The sequence below is a fragment of the Urocitellus parryii genome, chromosome 6 (genome assembly GCF_045843805.1).
Source record: "Urocitellus parryii isolate mUroPar1 chromosome 6, mUroPar1.hap1, whole genome shotgun sequence".
NCBI lineage: Eukaryota > Metazoa > Chordata > Mammalia > Rodentia > Sciuridae > Urocitellus > Urocitellus parryii.
In genome coordinates this window covers 10468364-10488479 of record NC_135536.1, presented here as the reverse complement: position 1 = coordinate 10488479, position 20116 = coordinate 10468364, and positions in this window count along the sequence as shown.

The window sequence follows — 20116 nt, the reverse complement described above, 5'->3', positions numbered from 1 at the left end:
ACCCACCCGAAGCCTCTCTCCCGGCCGTCTACGCTCTGCGCTCGCTCCTTGGTCACCACCGTCTGAACTGGGGGGCTCCTCTCGAGGCTCTCCAAGGGGCTCTGGGCACAGAGTGGTGAACCCAACAGCTGGTTCTGCTCCTGGCCTTGGGACGGTTTGCTCCCAGACCCAGACCTGGAGCCTCCGCTGCTCCGCTCTGCTTCTTGAGGGACAGCCTCCTGCAGATGACATGCTCCGGGGTCCCCAATAATTGGCATCAAGCCAGGAGGAGGCACCAGTAGGAGGCTAGAAGGTGAGCAGAAGGGAGGGCCCTGGGCCTCTCCCTTCGGGCAGTGTTTCCAGTGGAGGCCATGTCCCCCAGGGGACAGTCCTGGCTCCTGGGCTCCTGGGGGTCCCAAGCTGTCAACACACAGGCTTTGGGGACATTCCAGATTCAACCCCGACAACTCAAATCCCACAACAATACTGAAGTGTCACACGAGCACCAGCCCCAGCTCAGCTGAACCCCGGACAGGCTTTGGGCAAGTCTCACCTCGGATGACGTCCCCCGGGGCTGAGGGTCCTCTACACGGACCGGGCACAATGAAGAACCCAAGGGAAGGGGTCCTGGGGGTCCTCCTCCAGCCACACCCCCATCTCACTGACAGGGAGCTGAAGGTTTCCGGTAAAGTATTTACCAAGAATTGTCACCTGGCCCAGCCTTTGGTCCTGCTGGCCTCTAGGCCTTTGCCAAAGACGGGTGGAAAAGCTTAGGTCAAGACCTGAGTTCAAATCCCAGGACTCCCACTTCCTCCGGGGACAAATCCAGGCTAGAAGGTGGGAATGCCTTTGGAGGAGGGGCACTGGGGGGGGACAGTCCCCAAAGGAGAGCAAGATGAGGGGAACGGGGGGACCCTGGTGACCCTGAAAAGCCCCATCCGGAGGGGCCTGTCCCCACAGTCATGGCCACATGTGGAAATGGGTTAATTGCCTGGATCTGCTGAGTTTTCAACAGAAGCTTAACCCCCCTCCCGCCCCCCCCCTTTTTTTTTTTTTCCGGAATTACCCATTTTTGGAAAACACTGACCAGGTCGATCATGACCTTAGATGAGCCCCCGGGGCCTGCAGGCTGCCAGTTTCCAGCCTCTGCATTAAGGAGGCACCCAGACCCCAGAGGCCGGCCAAGCCCTGCATTGCATGACCGTGGGGCGTCTTGGCTTGCTCTTTCCCCCCAAGGTGACAGCAGTGCTCGGGAGTCATGTTTTCCCCCGATGCATGGTCTACTTTGGCTCCTTCTGAGCTCCCTGTCTACAGGTACCTCAGGTCACAGAGCCCAGGCCCACCTGAAGTCCCGGGGCGACTTGTAGAGTTATTTTTTTGTCTTTTGACCTGTAACCCACCCACTTGCCTGCAGATTTACGGCCTCTCTCCATATCACAACCTATAAAGTGAGTAAACCCGTTCGAGCTGGGAACCAGTCTGCCGTTCCAGATCGTGCTAAGCCCCGGCAATCTGGCTTTGGTTAACGTGTGTCCCTGCAGAGGTGCCCTTGAACACTACACAGGGAAGGAGATGTCCCTTAGCGGAGGGAAAGGGGCCTTAGGGTCTCAGCCAGCGGCTCAGTGACCGTCCAACAAAACAGCAGAACAGGACTGAACGAGGGGAAGAGCGAGGAAAGAGGGCGCTGAGAGAGCTGGCCAGTCCTTCACGGCGGCCACTCACCCTCCATCCACCAGTTTTCCCGGGGCTTCCCCCGTGTGCACATGCGATGATCCCGGCACACGGCATTTCAGGTCTGGGAGGAAACAGGGATGATGTGCAGCTGCGATGGCCCAGGTCTCCAGCCCACAGCCGTCCCCTCCAGCAAGCCAACGCTCACCTCTTCAATGCAAAGCGTCCCTTGACCTGATGTGGTGGCGTGGTGTCCCGCAGTCAAGCCATGTTTAGCAACATGCAGACCCTGTGGAATACCAGGTCTCGGATGCAATGATGGGAACCTGAAGAGGTGATGTCCTGATCCCCTGGGGGCACCTCATCCCGTGGGCAAACTGGCACGGGGCAAACTCTTACAAATAGGCCATTGATGCTCTGGTTAAAAGTCAGAGAGGAGAGAAAAGTGGAGAGCAGGTCAGGAAGGATCAGGGAAGCTTCAAGAGAAGCCACTTCTGCCAATTCTAGAAAGGTGGCCAGGTAGAGCCGTGGATTAGGAACTCCAGCTAATACAGCCTTGCAAAGGCCCTGAGGCTTCCCTGTCCAGGACCTGTCCAGGAGCTGAGGACCCCTGGGGACACAGCTCAGAGGGAAGTCCACATGGCAAGACCCCTGAGGTGGCAAGGAGAGGTGGGAAGCCCTGCTTGGGGATCTCCCACTTCCTCCTGCCTCCCTTGTTGGGGTGAGCCTGTCCTCACGGCGGGCGCCATTGGCCTGTCCTCCTCTGGTTCCTTAGTGGAGAGGATGGGGTTCCTCAGAAGAACACCCCGAGGCGCTGAGATATGATGGAGTGAAATAAAGGTAAAAAGGACAGGAGGGAAAGCCGGGTGGGGCAGAAAGGTGGAAGCCCCATTACGGGAAGCCCCTCTGAGTCGGGAGAGTCTGTCCTCAGGTCAGACCCGGGTGGTGAAGTCCTGCTGGCACAGTTGCATGAGAAGCAGGCAACGCTGCCCTCAAAGTGCCCAGCACATGCCTGGTATACAGCAGGCGCTCACAGAGGGTGGCTGCAGTGAGCAGGGCAGCCACAGACACTTGCAACTCAAGACAAGGGCTGAGAGGGGACCGTGGACAAGAGAGGATGAGCCCGATCACCAGAGTGGGGGATGGCCTAAGCCTGGGGAGGAGCAAACCAAAGAGGGCTCTGCTGTCCTTAGTTTGGGGTTTAAAATGAAGCCTGTTCCATCCCAGGAGCAGGCAGGGTAGAGTGGAAGGCAGGCCCCTGCTGGTTTGCCGGGGACAGAGCAGGTGGCCCAGGGTGTGAGCTCCAGCACACACCCCAGGGCCCAGCAAGCCTGCAGCCGGTCACCCCCAGAGGAGAGCAGGGTGGTTTCTTTTCCTTCTGCATTTCCAGAGGGGCAGACACTTGCTGGCTGTTTGTCTCTGGCTAATCCATCTCTACCTACTCCTTTAGGCAGAAAATGAGAAGAAATGGAAGGCTTTGTTTGTGGTCAAATGAATAGCACGAGGGTGTGGTGAGCTCCGAGGTGAGAACAAATCCACGCGCACACGTAGATCCCGCGGGCAGCCAGGGCAGCCGACGGAGGGAAACCTGCCAGAGACCTGCAAGGAGGAGGCGGAAGGTCTGCCAGCCGCTGCAGGCAAAGGAGTCGAGGGCTGCGTTAGTTTGCGTGGCTATAACAAAAGACCCGAGGCGAGCTACTTGTGGAGTAAAGAGAAGTTAAGTTAGCTCAGAGTTTTAGAGGCTCAAGTAGCCCCATGGGTTTGGGCCTCTCACGAGGACAGGTGATGGCAATGACGGGAGCAGGTGTAGAATGAGCAGCCACATCTAAGCCAGGAAGCAAAAGACTGAGAGATGGGTCCCACGGTCCCCTCCAAGGCACACCCCCAGTGATCCAAAGACCGTCCTCTAGGTCTGACCTCTTAAAGGCTGATTTCCCAGTCTGCCACCCTGGGGACCAAGCTCTTACCTATGGACCTCTGAGGGACACATGGGGAGGGTCTTTAGTTCCAGAAGGTGCCAGCCGACAGGGACCTGTGTCTCAGCTGGTCAAGAGAAGGGGGTAGACGTTCCCTGAGGACCCAGATGGGACCTGGCAATGCGGCAGAACCCACACGGGGAGGTGCTGGAGTTCACTGGACCCACCGGTCACTGGTGGCCAAGGAGCACTGCCTTTGAAACGCACCTCAGATGTGCTGCGGGTGGAATACGCCGAGGACTTAGAGGGCACAGGAGTGGAAAGGGCCCACAAGTGCACGTTTTCGGAAGAGGCCGGAGCACGCTGCAGCTCCCTGGTTTCCAAGGAGGCTCCGCTTCCTGATCATCACGGGAGCTGCCTCCCTCCACCACAGCTCCTCCATGATGTTCAGCCCCACTGTGATCCCCAGGGGAGGGAGCCAGCCTTCCATGAACTGAGACCTCTGAAACCAGGAGCCCCCAAATACACTTTTCCTCCTCTACAATTATTCTTGCCAGGTCTTTCCGTCCGTCGCAGCAGCAGCGAAAAAGCTAAGACAATGGTCAATATGGTCAATGTGATCAACGTCTCTTTTTACCAGGTGGCTTAGCAACAGGAATGGCACTTCAGGTTCCGGAGGCTGAAGTCCAGGTGAAGGGGTGGCAGCGCTGGCCCCTCCGAGGCCCGTGGGAGAGTCTGCCCAGGCCTCTCCACGGCTCCTGGAGGCTCACTGGTGATGCCCCCCAGGTTCCTAACCGGGCACGAGCCTCACCCCAGTCTCTGCTCCGGTCCTCCTGAGGTGTGGCCCCTGCACACGTCTGTGTCCAAATTTCCCCCTTTATTAGGACGTCAGTCCTCTTGGGTGAGGGCCCATCCTAAGGACTCACTCTAACTTGATGACAACTGTGAAGACCCTTCGCCCAACGAGGTCACATTCTGAGGTCTTGGGGGCTCAGCACTCCAGCGTTGGAAGTTGGGGTCCACAGTTCAGCCCACAACCTGGGCTCTGAACCGCTTCCTGGTGGACAGTTCTGCTCCTGCATAGAAAGCAGCTCACACAGTCTGGCCCCGTGTCTCTCCCACATGGCCTTCAGACATGGCCTGTCCCCCCTCAGAGGACTCGGGCACCCGTGCCTGGCTTTGTCCAGTAAGTCTTCACTCCCGAGAGTCTCTTCCAGGCTGGAGTCTGCTTAGGACTCTGAAAATGAGCAAGTCCCCAGGGAGCCTGGCTCTGAGGTGACGCCGCTCTTGGGAGAGGGTGATTTGGGGGCTCCTTGGCAGCTACCCCAGCTTTGCCTGCAGAATGAGAAAACAGGTGCTTCCCTCGAAGGCCACCGGCACCCAGGAGCTGTTGACCCACGGCAGGATGGGGAGTGAGGTCCCCGTCCCGGGTGCTTAAGCAGAGTCCAGATGACCTCTTCTTGGGGAGGCTCCTCTGCTATCTTGGGGCCCACTGGGTCATCAGGGCCATCCCGTCTCGAGATCCTCGACTGAGTGTCACCTTCGTTCCCTTTGGCCACATGAGGGAACAGTCACGGGTTCCTGGGACTAGGATCTGGATACTTGGGGACAGGGGCCATGGTTTGTCACTATAGCCCCTCTGCCTGGCCAGGCCACCTCCTCACTCTGAAATGGGGAAACTGAGGCTCACGGCCCAGGTGTGTCAGCCCAAGTCAGGGAGAGGACTGGAAGGTGCACCCACCTCCAAGGGCGTGGGGACAAGAGGGCACCAAGGGCACAGCACCCTGAGGCCACAGGAGGAGGGGACCCCTCCACCAGGCCTAGCTGGAGCCTCTGGGTCCAGGGGAAGGGGATGTGGTCGAGGGAAGAGGCTGGAGCACGCTGCAGCTCCACGGTTTCCAAGGGTCTGGGTCTCACTTTTGAAACCACTGAGTCTCCTAGGAGCTTCATTGATGTGGGTGGTACCTATGAATATGGCTCATGTTAGAAATTAAAACTGAACTTTAGTAAGTCTCTTTATTGCTTCATTTAAAATAAGATAGAAGCCGGTACATGCTAACGTAACATTTTCAAAGGGAAAAAAAAACCAAAACGCTGTTTTCTAAAACAAAAAGTTGAGCAAGAAGAGTGGCCTTGTTTTACACTTTTGCAAAGCTCTTCGGTTCCTGGTGTAATGAAAGATGAAGGATGTTCAAATGTGCCTCCACGCTTCGCTGTCATGATATGTTACTTTGATGGAAATACACGAAGCGATCCAGCTTCGCCCAGATGTGCGGTGGCGTTTTCGATGCCTTCTTATTCAAGAAACTTTGGTTTGGTTAGTAAACCAACCCCCCACAGACAGGAGTTAAAAATCTCACCTTGGGATCGGGGCCACCTCAATGAAACGCTTGTCCTCTGTCACACTGACCCCACTGTGTGTCTTTCGCTTTGAATAGATGCGTTATCCGTTTCTGCCTTTGCGCCTCACACGTGGGTCCCTAGGAAAATATCCATTCACTGGATCAGGCAGATTTTCCAAATGTCAACACATGTCATTAGATGATACCAAACAACTTCATTCATCAACGTCACCTCCGCTCACATTTTTAAAAATTCTCTAAGCGTTGGGGAGCCCATAATTAGAGAAGCAAATTTTCCAAGACTGAAATTTGATTTTTTTATCGGCAATAAACATGATCAGTCGTTTTCCTTGGTCCGTGCATGTATCGCAAGCATTTGCCAAATGCCCAAGTCTGACCTGTCAGTTGTTCTTTGAGCAAAAGATGGGGTTCCGTGAAAAAAGTATCTCATTCAGAGTACAGCTCCAACCCGCCTCTGTGGGATGAGAAGCCTCGTACAGGTACTCCCCGGTTAGTCCCACGGAATGGCAAAAGATGTGCTCACGGGTCAAGATTTAATAAAATCATCAAATTGCACACTTTGTCAAGGATAAAGTGAAACCTGCTTCACTTATGTATTCATTTCTGCACGAGGGTGGTGGCAAAGAACACAGCAACTGCTACTGCATCTTGGGGCTGCTGCCTGACCCACGCCAGCCCTGGACCACGGGTGCACATGTCGACACAATGGAAAAGGCACACGTAACATTTCAGTTTGATGCTGACAACAGTTTGGACGGAGCAGACTTCCGACAGGGTCCCAGGCCTGCCCCAGAGGACCCCTTGGGGAATCACTGTACAACTCAGGAGGCGTCCTGGCTGTCTGTCTCACGTGCCCAGCCTTTGCCCACCACCTCTTGCACCTGCTCCCTCCTGGTGGGAGCCCTTGGTGCCTCTCTGAGCCCCCGTTTCCTTAACCACAAGGTGAGGAGGAAAGACACACCTGCCCATGAGAGCCCCAGGGATTGGGAATGAGAGGAGCCTCACGGGGCTCAGGGGCAGGGAGCCTCTGCAGGTCAGCTCTGCCTCCTCTCTGGTCACTCTCCACTCTTCCTGGGGGACCACAGATGGGCTGCAGAGCCCAGAGCCCTCCAGCCTCTCGTGCCTGCTGTCCACCCCGGGGCAGGGGCCAGCGGCTTGGGCAGGTGCCCCAGAGGCCTGGGAGGCAGAGAAGGCTGGAGGAGCCCTCTCTCTGAGCCTCTGAAGCGCGAATGGGAGGGTGGTGACAGGTCTGAGCACACCCTTCAGGACCCAGTGAATCCTCAGGCTGCTTCCCGGGCAGCGGCCAGCCAGAACCTCACGTCTGCGTCACCAAGAGTGTTCCCAGAGCTGGGTGACCTTGTGGGGAGATGGCCGTTAGTAGGCCCAGGTGGCTGGTGGTCCACTTCCAGGTGTGACCCAGCAGCTGGCGACCCTGCCATGTGCCCGCCCCTTAAGCACCCACTCGCTGGCTGGCTGCAGCCTCATGGGGGTCCCTGTGGGGGACGTGTCACTCCCTCAACTCCAGGCTGGTCCCAAGACACTTGTTTTTTTTTTTTTTTTGCCACGTCCTTAATTCCTGCAAGAACAAGGCTCCTGGCCATCAGTCAGGAGCAATCTCCTTGGCGCAGCAAAGAGCTGAGGCCCGGCCACTGAGGAGGCCATTTGCTCATATAAATGTGACCTCAGGGACAGTTGCTGGGGCTGGCTGGCCGCTGCCTCGAAGACAGTGACCTCCTGGAGAGTGGTGACGAGTTTTCAATTCACTCCTCATTGCCAGCTCCGGGAGTGGGCAGGTCCAGCGAAGATGGCAGGAGGCTGCCCAGGGAGCCCTGGGGAGGGCCCACGCTGTCCACCCCAGAGGCTCAGCCGTCACTGGTCATCTCACCCTGCGCAGCCCCAGGAGGAAGAGGCTGCCATTGGGTCCCTTTGACATGGCCTCCTCACGCTGGCTTTCTGTGGGGACTTGGGGGGCCTAGGTGACAGTCCCAGGGGTGAGCACCACCTACTTCACCCTGGAAAATAATTTCTAACAGCCGTTGGCCAGGGAATGAGCTCTTAAAGCACTTCTCGTGGCTTCTAGGGAAGATGAAGTTACTATAAGGAACGGGGATGACTTTGGATTTACAGAAAAGCTGTGAAAATAACGCAGGCAGTTCCCGCATAGCCCCTGTCCCCTCCCGATCGCCAGCCCCTCACGGTGCCCTGGCAGGTTGTCACAATGAGGAACCAGCGCCCTGTGTGGCCCACTGAACCCCCGGCTAAGCACAGAGGCCAAGCGCCCCCCCCCCCACCCCACCACAGGTCTGTGCCTTCCCTGGGCCCCACCCTGAGGACACTGACCTCCACCCCTGGGTCCAGGTCCCGTTGGCCAGCCTTCTCCAGTCCACTCGGCTCTCTTTCCCTTCCAAATCCGACATTTGGGTGTCGCCCACTGTCCAGGGACAGGAGTCCTCTCTTGGACGGCGGGGCTAGATTTCCTGCCGACTTTCTTATCAGTGAATTCCTGGGACACAATCCTAACCTCCTCTCTCCCATTTACTCACTTATTTAGTCACTGGGGACTCGTGGCGTTGGTTGCCTGCTCTGTGCTGTCATCCTTTGTGCACTGGGAGCCCCACCGTCAGACTGTTCCAGCTTTGGCCACTGGGAGTCCTTTTGGGGTGGCTCCAGGAGGAGCAAGTTGTTTTCATTAATGTTTTTATTTGTTCTGTTTAGTGATATCTGACAGTAGGATGTATTTTGACATCATATACGGGGGATATAACTTCCCATCTTTGTGGTTGTACATGATGTGGAGTTTCACTAGTCGTGTATTCACAAATGAACATGGGAAAGCTCGTCTGATTCATTCCACTGCCTTTCCTATTCCCATCCCCCTTCCCCCACTCTTCCCTGTCCAATCCAGGGAACCTCCACTCCCCCCTACTCCCTGACTGTTGTGAGTCTGCATCTGCATATCAGAGAGAACATTCTGCCTTTGGTTTTTAGGGATTAGCTTATTTCACTTATGATGAGAGTCTCCAGTTCCATCCATTTACAGGCAAAAAAAAATTATGGCAAAAATCATAATTTCATTCTTCTTTATGGGTGAGTACTATTCCATTGTGCATATATGCCACGTTTTCTTTACCAGGAGGAGCAAGTTTGATGAGACACTTCAAATGACCACTTGGGCAGTGGGTGCTCCTGAGCAAGGGATCCCTCTGACGTTGACTGTGTTCCCAGCCCTGGAACCCAGGAGGGCTTCCACACTTCCTAGCCGAACCATCGGGGCAGTGAAGGAGAAAGCCCACACTACTACACCAAAACTTAAGAAAACCCCCAAGTTAAAAACAGAACTTGTACCAAGGGTGTGATAAAGGGAAGTGGGGTGACTGGAACACAGAGAAGCTGTGCCTTTGGGGTTCAGGTCCCAGTTCACATCCTGACCTCCTCTGACCTCTCTGGACCTCCGTCTCCTCCCTTATAAAAAAATCACAACCTCTCTCCTATCTTCAGGGAGCCATGAGGACTAGAGGCCCATCCCCCACTACTGCAGAACGTTACTTATTGATCAAGTGACCTGGGCGTCTTCTTGCCTCTTCTTGATTTCTAACAAAAGGGGGCAATAAAGTGCCCTGGAGGGCAATAGGTGGGAGTAAATATGGGGAGGGGGAGTGACCATCTGCTCAGAGCAGCTTGGGGACAGGGCTGGGGACACGCAAAGCCTAGGCAGTGGGCCTCACTAGGCGTGCTGGCCATCGACACAGGCATGCGGGAACGGACAGTTGGCGAGTGGCTAAGTCCCTGGGCTCGCGCTTAGTTTTCCTCTTAGGACCTCTCCCCTCTTGGGCTGCCCTGGGCCCTTCTGTCCTCACTGAGCACGCTGCCCGGCTCCAGGGGCCTCCTCTCTGGATCACCCACGCCTCAGCTGAGGGGTCCTCCTTGGCTGCCCTTCTCTGAAGGCAGTGGCAAGGGGTGGTGCCCCGTCCAGTGCCAGGAGCCCACACTCCCTTTGCCACCCCAGGCTGGCTGTGTCTGCAGAGGGCCAGCCTGCAGCAGCCCGCCCCTGCCCCCGCCGCTGTCCCTGCCCCTGCCCCCGCCGCTGTCCCTGCCCCTGCCCCCGCCCCTGCCCCTGCCCCTGCCCCCGCCCCTGCCGCTGCCCCTGCCCCTGCCCCTGCCGCTGCCCCTGCCCCTGCCCCCGCCGCTGTCCCTGCCCCTGCCCCCGCCGCTGTCCCTGCCCCTGCCCCTGCCCCCGCCGTCCCTGCCCCTGCCCCTGCTCCCGCCGCTGTCCCTGCCGCTGTCCCTGCCCCTGCCCCTGCCCCTGCCCCTGCCCCTGCCGCTTCCAGGGACACGTCTTGGAGCTGAGCGCAGGGCGGGAGCAGGGTCTGCGGGGACAGATAACCCGGAGGAGCCAAGAGGTATTATAAACAGTGTCACGTCAACTCAGGATCCTGACTTGAGCGCGAGGAAACGGGGCTGTGACAGGGAGACGCTTCCTGCCAGACGAATGTCCAGACGTGTCTCGGACGGCGCGATGACAGCTGCGGGCTGGGGGGAGGCGCTGCTTATGCGCCGCAGGCCGCGCCGAGTGCCGCTGAGGACGCCGCGGGCGGGCGGGCGGGCGGGGAGATAACCGCGTCCCCCTTCCCTGGGCCGGGGACACAGAGCGGGACGTCCTTCCTCCCTCCAAGAACTCCCGGCGCCCGCGGGGGACCCCTGCATCCGCCCGGAGACTCCCGCGGGGTTTCACTCCTCCCGGCTGGAAAGCGTCCCGCACCGCCCCTGCACCTTATCTGGGGAGACTGCTCAGAGGTGGCTTCCGAGGAGGACAGCTCGGGAAGGGCTCCTGGCACACATCTGAACCCTCTGGAAGCACTCGGCCTGCAGCCATGATCCTGAGAGGCGCCAACCTCGAGAAGTGAGGCCTCCTGCCAGGGAGCGCACCCCTGCCCCAGCTGCAGGTGACCACGGGGGCATGGAGCAGACCCTGAGGGCGGCCCAGAGTGTGCATTCCGGTTGACAGCAGGCTCGTCACCTGTCCCAGTGAGAATAAGTGGCTCAAGCCTCAGCTTCCTGATCTATCAAGAGACGACCATTCTATGGAATGGGTTTTCCGGCACCTTAGACCCAAGCCGGGTGAAAGTGTACCCTGCAAACTTTCCACAAGCAGTAGGGCAGCTCTGCAGCTGGGCCCCATGGAATCATGAGCTGGCTGAACGCCCCAGCTGGTCCTGCCATGTCACCTCTCTTCAATATTCAGCTTTCTGCATGGACAAAAATTTGCTTGTTTCCAAGCAAGTGCTGTTGAACACATTTTAATCCCCTCTCCCCTCAAAAAGGCTCACTGGACTGTGTCTTATACACTAGTTTTCATCTACAAGGAGGATGGCAGGCAATTGAGGGGACTTCAGGAGATGATACTGGGGCTGTGATTATGTACCCATTTATTTCTCTGGTTGTGGGGACACTCTAGGGCCTGGGGGGAGCTCTGGACACCACCCCTGCCTCTCAGTGCCGTGGTCTTAGGGGAAGACAGGCCCTTGAAGATGACGGACACATCCTAACGGTGTCTTCATAGATATCAGGACCAAGGCCAACGGATCACACAACCTCCTTCAGAGGGCCCTGGGAGAGGAGTCCAGAGCAAATGAGAGCTGAGTGTGTCTTAGGGGTAAGTGAACTTGGGGGGAGGGGATGAGCAGGGCACAGAGCAAGCCCCAGAGCAGGGCCATCCAGGAGGCTGGCTGTCCACCCTGTAAAATGTCCCATTATGACCACGACTTCCGATAACCATTCCTTAACACCATGACAACCACACCAGCCAAGGTGAACTGCTCACCCCAGAGCATCTGGCATGATGCCCAGCATCCTACAGCAGGACTCATCTGATCCCGTCCTCACCCAGTGAGACCGCTCCCCTGTGGCCCCCACCTGACAGACCAGGAGCCCCAGGGAGGATTGGCAACCTGCCTGAGGTTGTGGCGCTAGGAGGACCCACAGCCTGGCCGCTCTGTTGTGGTGCTGTTTTGTGCAGACGGGGCGGATTTTCCCAGGTTGTTCTCACTTCACCAACCCGACAACTCTTGCAGGGGGAGGATCCATCTCCCATTTTGCAGGTGAAAGGTCCAAGGCTCAGAGAGGAGCGCTGCACAGCCCAAGGCCACACAGCTATGGGAGGGGAACAGGAAGCAGAGCCAGAGCTATTGGCCCCAGTGTAGAGCTGCCTCCAGATGAGGGATTTTCCATCCGCCAGAGGACACAGCCAATGCCCTCCTTGGCCAACGCCCTCCTTGGCCAATGCCCTCCTTGGCCCACGCCCTCCTTGGTGCACTTGGGCTTTGTTTATACCAGACAGGACATTAACCCAAGGAGAAGGCTAATCCAGCTGCCCCTTCTTGACCCTGAGGAGACTGGAGCTGGAGTCCGCATCTCAGGCTCTCCTCTCAACCTGTGACTCTGCAGGACCCCTAAGTCCACTCCTGCTCCTGGTCACCCCAAGTCCCCTCCTGCCTCCAGCCCCACAACCTGTTCAGCCATTTTTGAGGCCCAGATCGACAGGCCACCTCCTCCAGGAACCTGTCCCTCACCACAAGAGCACGACCCCATCTTCTCTGGTCACCTGTTTCTCCTGCTTGGTCCCTGGGCGGAGTGCAGGGGTCCTCGTGGGAGGTGGCCTGAGTCCAACCCTGCTGCAGCCCAGCAGCCACTAGTGCCCCTTGAGTTTCACGTTCCTTGTCTAATAAAGAGGGAGCAACCACCTGCCGTGAGGAGATCAGTCCTGGGTTCAGGGTCCACCCAGGGCAGACGCACCAGCCCAGGAGTGAGAAATGCCAGTTCTAGGGCTCAGCCTCGGGTGCCCACGGGAACCCCAGGCTCCCAGAGCAGGAAGCACTTCCCTCCCTCTCTGACTCCCTGCGGCAGGCACTCGACCTCATGAGAACGGCCTGGGGCCAGCAGAGTTCAGATCTCCCCTCTCCTCCAATCTTGCTGTGAACATTTGTGCACGTTGCCTAGCTTCACTGAGTCTCCACATCTTCAACTGGAAAATGAGGACATTCCTGCCCAGTTCTCGGTTATATCAAGAGGGAATCAGGATCATGGCCTGCCCGCCATGCCAGGCTAGGAGGAGCACCAGGAAACCCCTCCGGGGGCATTTCCCAGGCAGGTGGAGTTAACCCTGGATGAGTGGGGGACGAGCTGTCCTGATCCAACAGGGAGGGGCCACTGGGCACATTTCATTCCTCCCAGCAGACCTGGTGTGCCCCCCAAATTGTAAGACCTCTCGGTACTTGGTGTCCCCCCATAATGGAGGGCACAGAAAGATATATTTTCCAACTGACTAGGTTTGGGCAGAACCCAAAGCACGCTTTGCCAAGCAAGCTAGTCACTCTCCACTTGGCTCCCGTGGGTGACCCCGAGACACCTTATCCATGTTTCCGTTTCATAGACCCCTGACTTAACAAAACCCTACACCGAAGCAGCTTCTGAGCCCGCAGGATCCCCGAGTGTCCCTGGGGCTCAGGTGGAGCAGGAGAGGATGCTCCTCCCTGCTTGGGGCTGTGCTTTGTCAGCCTGCCCATGGAGCACCACTGTCCCCACTGTCCCCAACGTCTCTCCTGAGCATAGTTCCTGCATTTTCTGGACCTGGCTCTCCTTGGGGCTCAGATAGCTCCAGGGATGAGGAAGCAGGAGCCCTCGCCCTGCCCTCAAGGGACCTTGCCTCTGCACACACAGGCACATACACCGTCACCTGTCTCTTCCCGACAGAGTGTCGCTCTGTGAAGGCAGAGAACTCCATGCACCTGACTCACAGATTCCCAGCACCTGGCACACAGCAGGTGCTTTGTAGATTCTGCTGCACAGTAACAGAGAATGAATCGCAGCACCCAGTGGCTCCCATCCTGTCACCACATCACCTGGAACACAGAGGTCCCCGGTGGCTTTGCAGGGGTGAGGGGCTGGGGCTCTCAAGAGCTTCCTAAGGGCCAGGCCCAGAGGAGCACAGCTTCCCCTTGGCCTCTGTGGGCAAACCAGCCACCAACCCAGCCAGGGTGCGTTCCTGTGTGTGGGAGGGGACAGCTGCAGAGCCCAACGCGGGCCCTCTGCCACTTCTGCTCATGCCATCAAGACTCCCTCCCCTGACCTTGCTGGCCCTCAGAGCCCCAGGGACAAGACCAGCCCCAGAATCCAGGGCTACACATGAGGCCTCTCCCCTGGCCCCAGAGCTGAGGCAGGAGTTCCACAGACGCACCTGGGAGCCACAGGCCAGCGAGCTCGGGGGCCCCTCCTCAGGCAGCTGGGAGTACTGGCCCCAGTCCTGTCCTGCCGTCTTTGTGGCCGTAACCAGGGAGCCCTCACGGTGCCCCAGAGCTCTGAGGTCAGAGTGCCTCACATGGCGGCCTCCCCCTGGCCCTTGGGGGCTTGGCTCAGGGCAGCCCCAAGGGGTCCCCAGCAGCCGGCACAATCTATTCTGGACCCTAAGCAGGATGTTCGTGGGAAGCTTCCAGAAACAGAGATCACCAGAACCCTGGGTCCTACTCTGGGTCCCAGCCCACCTTGGCCCCGTGGGAGACGAGGGACTGGCTCACGCAGCCGAGGGTGGAGAAGGTCCCTGATCTGCCACCCGCTTGCTGGGGGCTCGGGGAGGCCCGTGGCGTTGCTCAGTCCAAGCCCAAAGACCTGGGAACCAGGGGGCCAAGGAACAAGTCCCTGCCAAGTCCAAAGACCCAAGAACCGAGCGCCCGAGTCAAGAGCACATCTCCCTCCTCTGGCCTTTGCTCTCTTAGGCCTCGGGATTGGGGGGTGCCCACTCCCCTCTGTGGGGTGGACCCCTGCAGAAGCTGAGGACTCACCTGCTGGTCTCATCCAGAGTCGCCCCCCAGGCACACCAGAGCAGTGCTCTGCCAGCTCCCTGGGCCCCCAGGGAGGTTGACCCACAAAATGAGCCATGGCAGTGGGCTCCTGGGACCCCCGGGCCCTTGGCAGGCTCTGGCCAAACACTCGCCAGCCAAGTAGCTGGAGACCCCCTGATGATGAGGGCTCTGAGAAGGCACCCCCCAAAAACCTGCTTTCCATCTTTATTTCTTTCACTAAGCTTGACGCCTCCCCTGCCTTGACTACAAGCCTCTTCAGCCCCTCCCACCCAGGAGCAGGTCTAGAAACTCCTCGGGAAGTCCTGCTTAGACTTCAGAGACGAATCTCACCCTGCCCTGGGCCACCCACGCCCCTGGGCAGGGGTACAGAGGATGGACGGTTCTGAGTGTGGTCAGCGTCTAGCTGACCAGTGACACCCAGCAAGACCTGCCCCTCCCCCACCTTCCCTTTCACCCTTCTGGCGTGTTCTGCACCTGCCCATCTCATATTCCACCCCCAGGCCCCCCACAAGGTAATCCTCATGGGGAAGAAGCTGGATCCTTTTGGGTTTGGGAACCGGGGACGGAACCCGGGGCTTCGCAGATGGAAGCAGTCATCTGCAGCGGAGCTCATCCCAGCCTCCGAGCTCATCTTGCTCCTGCCTTTCCCCAGCCTCTTCCTGCAGCTGGGCTCCTGCTCAGGGGTCCCGGGTGCTCACTGATTCGGAGCTGGGCGACTCCACTGACTTCAGAGAACAGTACAGGACCCAGGGCCGGCCGCCCTCTCAGGTGTGGGCAGCCAGAGCCTGCCTCCAGTGCCCTCGCACTGACCACTCTGCTCACCACCTCTGACCAGCGCCAGGCTGCACCCAGTGAGGAAATGACAGAAAGACAGTAGGCTGAGCCCGGCTCCCCATCCTGCTGCACCTGGTTTGCAGTTGACTCTGCACCTGTCCCTCCCAACACCTGTCACAAGCCCTCCCCCAGCCCAGCACCTGGTGGGGATCAGATCACCTACAGCCCACCCAGTGAGGCTGTGGGACCCCAGCAACTGAAGCTGGGTGAACCTCGGGACAACCAACGCTGTGTTCTGCTCAAGAGAGGGAATCCACAGCTCCCTTGCTGCTCTCCTCTCCTGGAGTCAGGTGTCTAGAGGTTACCAGATAGGAGTTAGCAACTCCCCTCCTGGTGTCCGTGCAATGAGACGAGAGCAAGGCATGAAAAGGGGCTAAATTCAGAGCTGGAAGCACTGACTCTGCCAGGTGTGGTGACTGTGACCTGCTGGCCCTGGCTCTGGCCCTGAAGGGATCATCCTTCTTTGAACATGGTCCAGATTAGGTTGCCAACTCAGCAATAACATCAAGACCCAAATTTTATTCTCTCCTTTGCATTACTTATCACCCTCCAGGTTTGGATATTAATTAAATGAGTTATTACTAAATGCATTAATATTTGTGAAACACTGAAGTTATATTTTTTTTAAAAAAAATTTAAATGGATCCACTAGTGATCACAAGATGATTGCCACGGCTCCAAACATCACATCTTGCCCCTACATCATCACCTAATGCAGCAGAAAAGGAGAAAAGCTGTCACCTTCTCCTTTTCAACAAAATGGCTACCTTCTCCAGAGCCCAGCGGCTGTGCTGTCTGAAAAGGCGCAGAATCGACTCAAGCACGTGGGCGGCCCCAGGACTGACTGGTAATTGCATCAAATGTTCTCCTTTTCTTGCACCAAGAATGCTCATTTCCCCAGTCCCAGAGGGCACACTCCAAGCAGAGTGTGTCAGGAATTCTGCATTTTCACCTTGGCTGGGGTCTCCCAATTTATCTTGTAATTTCATTAAATCCTGCATCGCAAGCCACAGACATATTTCTAATCTAACGGCCTGTTGCAGGCAATCCAGGACATTACAAATACAGAATGTTCTTTGCCTGATTTTCTTTCCTAAAATCAAATAACTCTGTTCACCGCTCCGTTCCTGTGTCTCACACGGTTCACTTAGATTAATAACATTGAGATTCCGCCTATTAGGTATCGAAAGCAGCTCGCAGGAGCCTTCGAGCCAATTCCAATTCCAGATCCTGCGCGATGGAAACTATTCCCCGACCCCGCTGCCAGCAACAAGTTTTTCTCTAACGGCTTAATTAGGATTCAAGATTGTATCCAGGAACCCGGAGCCTCAGAAGGAGCCCAGCCAGCGTATTCACAGACTTCTGGGCCGGCTCATTTCTGCTTTTGTATTTTGCAAGAGGAGGAGCAAAGAAGGAATTGAGAGAGACAGAGAGAGAGACAGACAGACAGAGACGGAGACGGAGAGAGGTGGGCTTCTCGTGACCAGAGACCCCATAGGGTGAATTTGGAGGTAGATGGTAGCCAGCCAGGGAATGGGGACAGGGCACACAGGGAGTGGCAGCCATGGGAAGTGGGATATGGTTCCAACATGCTGCAGGGGTCAGAGTAATGCAAGGCTTCCTGCCAGCCTCCAGGCACCTGGTGACAAGAGGTCATGGGCCGTCCTGCCCAGGTTCCTCACGGGACTTGAGCCCAGGGGAGCAGAACTCAGGCATGTTCTCTCTCCACTCCTCCAAGCTGTGTGGCCTTGGACAAGTCACTTGGTCTCTCTGTTTTCCTCCCTGTCTGAGGACCAACAATGCTGTTTCATGGAACCCTGCAGAGGCTTGTAAAATAGTACGAGAGAAGCATTTTGAATTACCATGTAATGTGGGCCCTTGGTAGACAGGGGGTATGAATGGAATCTGAGTCCCATGCACCTTTGTGACACTACAGAGGCCATGTCCAAATATCTGTGATGTGACACGAAGAAAGCCACAGAGAGGCACGAAACTGGGCATCCCAACGATGTCACCTGTGTAAGGGGTGTGTGTGGTGGAGGGGTCACAAATAGATGGGCTGGAAAGCGTACCAAACTGGTGACATGCCACACCAGGCCGGTGGGACTGGACGGGGTCTGTCCATCTGGCTCCCTGTTGACACTTTTCTACATTTTACAAATATTCCTAGTGAGTCCAATCAGAAAATGCCACCAAAATGCTGATGATGTCTGAAAGGTAAAGGTGAAAGACTCCACCTTTGTGGGTCTTTCCTCGCTCCCCAGCCACCCGCACGGGGGAGGTGGAAGTCCACCATCCTGCTGAGCCGTCCTGTGGGGACGCAGACCTTTCCTTGGACACATTATTAATGTGAAAGGAAGGCTCGGGCCTGGGCACTCACAAGGCAGGAGAAAAGGGCCTTTCAAAGGGTGTGGGAGAGCCGAGCTTCGGAAGGACCAACTCTCCAAACACAATAAAAATTTAAAAGGTAGGAAAAACCTCCACAAAATCACCAGCATTTCTGTTACCTTCTGCTGGTAACACACCACCCCAAAACACAGGGACGCTTAATTCCCCAGGCAGGAGTTCAGGCAGGGCTCAGCTGGGTACCTTCTGCTCTGTGTGTGACCTCAGCTGGGGTTGCTCAGGCCACTCCCTTCGGTGGGCAGTGCATGGAGCTCCACTGGGAGCTTCTCCACACATTCTCTCTCTCCTTCTTCCCTCCCTCCTTCTCTCTCTGTCTCTCCCCTCCCATATCCCTCTCCATTTCATTGTTTAGCTTGATCTTCTTTATAGCAGGCGACCCGCCCCCCAGAACACAAAAGCAGGAGCCACCTAGCAATTTGAGTGACAACTGGCCACTGCCACTTCCACCCCCTTGGTCAAAGCAGTCCAGGACCATTCTAGCAGGTGGGAAAGAGATGCCCGCCACCTGGCCAGGGGCATGCAGCTCCGCGTGGAGGGCTGGGCAGAAGTGCATTTTGGAGACAAGCAATCACAGGGACCTTTACCAGCTCCTAAAGAGAAAACTGCAACTTTCTTAAGCAACCATCACTCCCTGCGACCTGGAGCCCTGAAGAAGGAGCTCCGAGCCAAGCCCAGGGTCCACACCAACACTTCCCAGCCACCACCTCAGGCAGGTGGGCAAGCGACCTCCACTCTCAGCTCCCTCACCCATTACTTGTGAGAATTAAATGGAATCAAGATGTCTAACAGGTGAGGTCAGAGTAGCTACCCCCTGAATACTAATATCACGCCTCCTACTTGTAAGATTTGATTGGGAGAAACAAAGAGCTCTTCTCTTTTAGACCTTCTAGAATCGTGAGGGCTCTGAGCAGAGGTTCTGGAAATGAAGGAAGAGCTAATGCTTTTGTGAACCTAGAAAGAAGCCTGCCGTTCTTCCCATGTCCAAGGGTGGGCATGTGACCCAGCCTGGCCAATCATAGTACCTCCTCCCTCTGGACCCCATGATTGGGTCAAGTAAGGCCATGTGACTCAACAGCAACCAATCAGAGCTCTGCCCTGGGATTTTAGTCAGTTGCTGGGGAAGAAGTAGCCTTGCTTCTGGATTCCAAGAAAGAAGATCAGATGTGTTCTCATTGCTGTCAACTATTGCTGCCAAGAGGTAATAAGAGAGAAAAAGAGAGAGGTTCCTGCTATCCACCTCGTTCTGATGGTCCACCCCAATAACTTCCCTGGCCATAACCCTGTTCTTTCTGAATCAGTCCAGACTAGGCTCCTGCCAGCAAGGTCCTAAGGAGGACTGATCGTAGGACAGAGAGATCTGGAAGGAGGGGTGGGGACTTGGGAGGAGGGAGAAACACAGCAGCCAGAAGAGATCGTTCCTGGGCCTCTGCTGTGCAGCCTGCTCAGAGCACAAACCAGCATCACCTCCTGTCAGTCACCGTTTCCCCCAGAGGGACGCGGGTTCACTTGCCATCGGGGAGGAGAAAGAACAAGACTGTTCATTGTAGTATTATCAAGGGAAGTGGAAAATAAACAGGGACGGACACAACCAGCGTCATCAGTGTTAATTCCAGGGTCTTCCGGCCAGCCTTCTGGAAGCACATTAACATGGCCGTCCTGTGCTCTGTCATCAGACCGCTAACTGGTGGTTATCCCTGTAATCGCTGTGAAGCTACCCAGCTTAACAACGCAGGTCTCAGACTGGGGCCTGTAATCCTCTCACTTTGATCTGATTTTTGCTTTGTTCTTTTCTGGTTTACAATGAACTTGCATTTCCCTCTTCCCATGAGGGCCTAGAGTTAACAGGGTCTATTGTAGGCATTCAGGTCCTGGTCCCCAAGCTTTAGATAAGAAATGGTAAAGTGGCAGGAGTTGGTCAGAGGTGATGATTTTACAGGGATCTTATCAGCAGAGACTATGATCCTAAGTGATAAGAGAACCAAAAAAAATATTTTAAATTATCCAAACCCTTCAACATACCTATGCTTATCTGCATGCAGCAATGGAGGAATGTATATATGTTTTTTTTTTTTTAACTGAGGATTGAACTCAG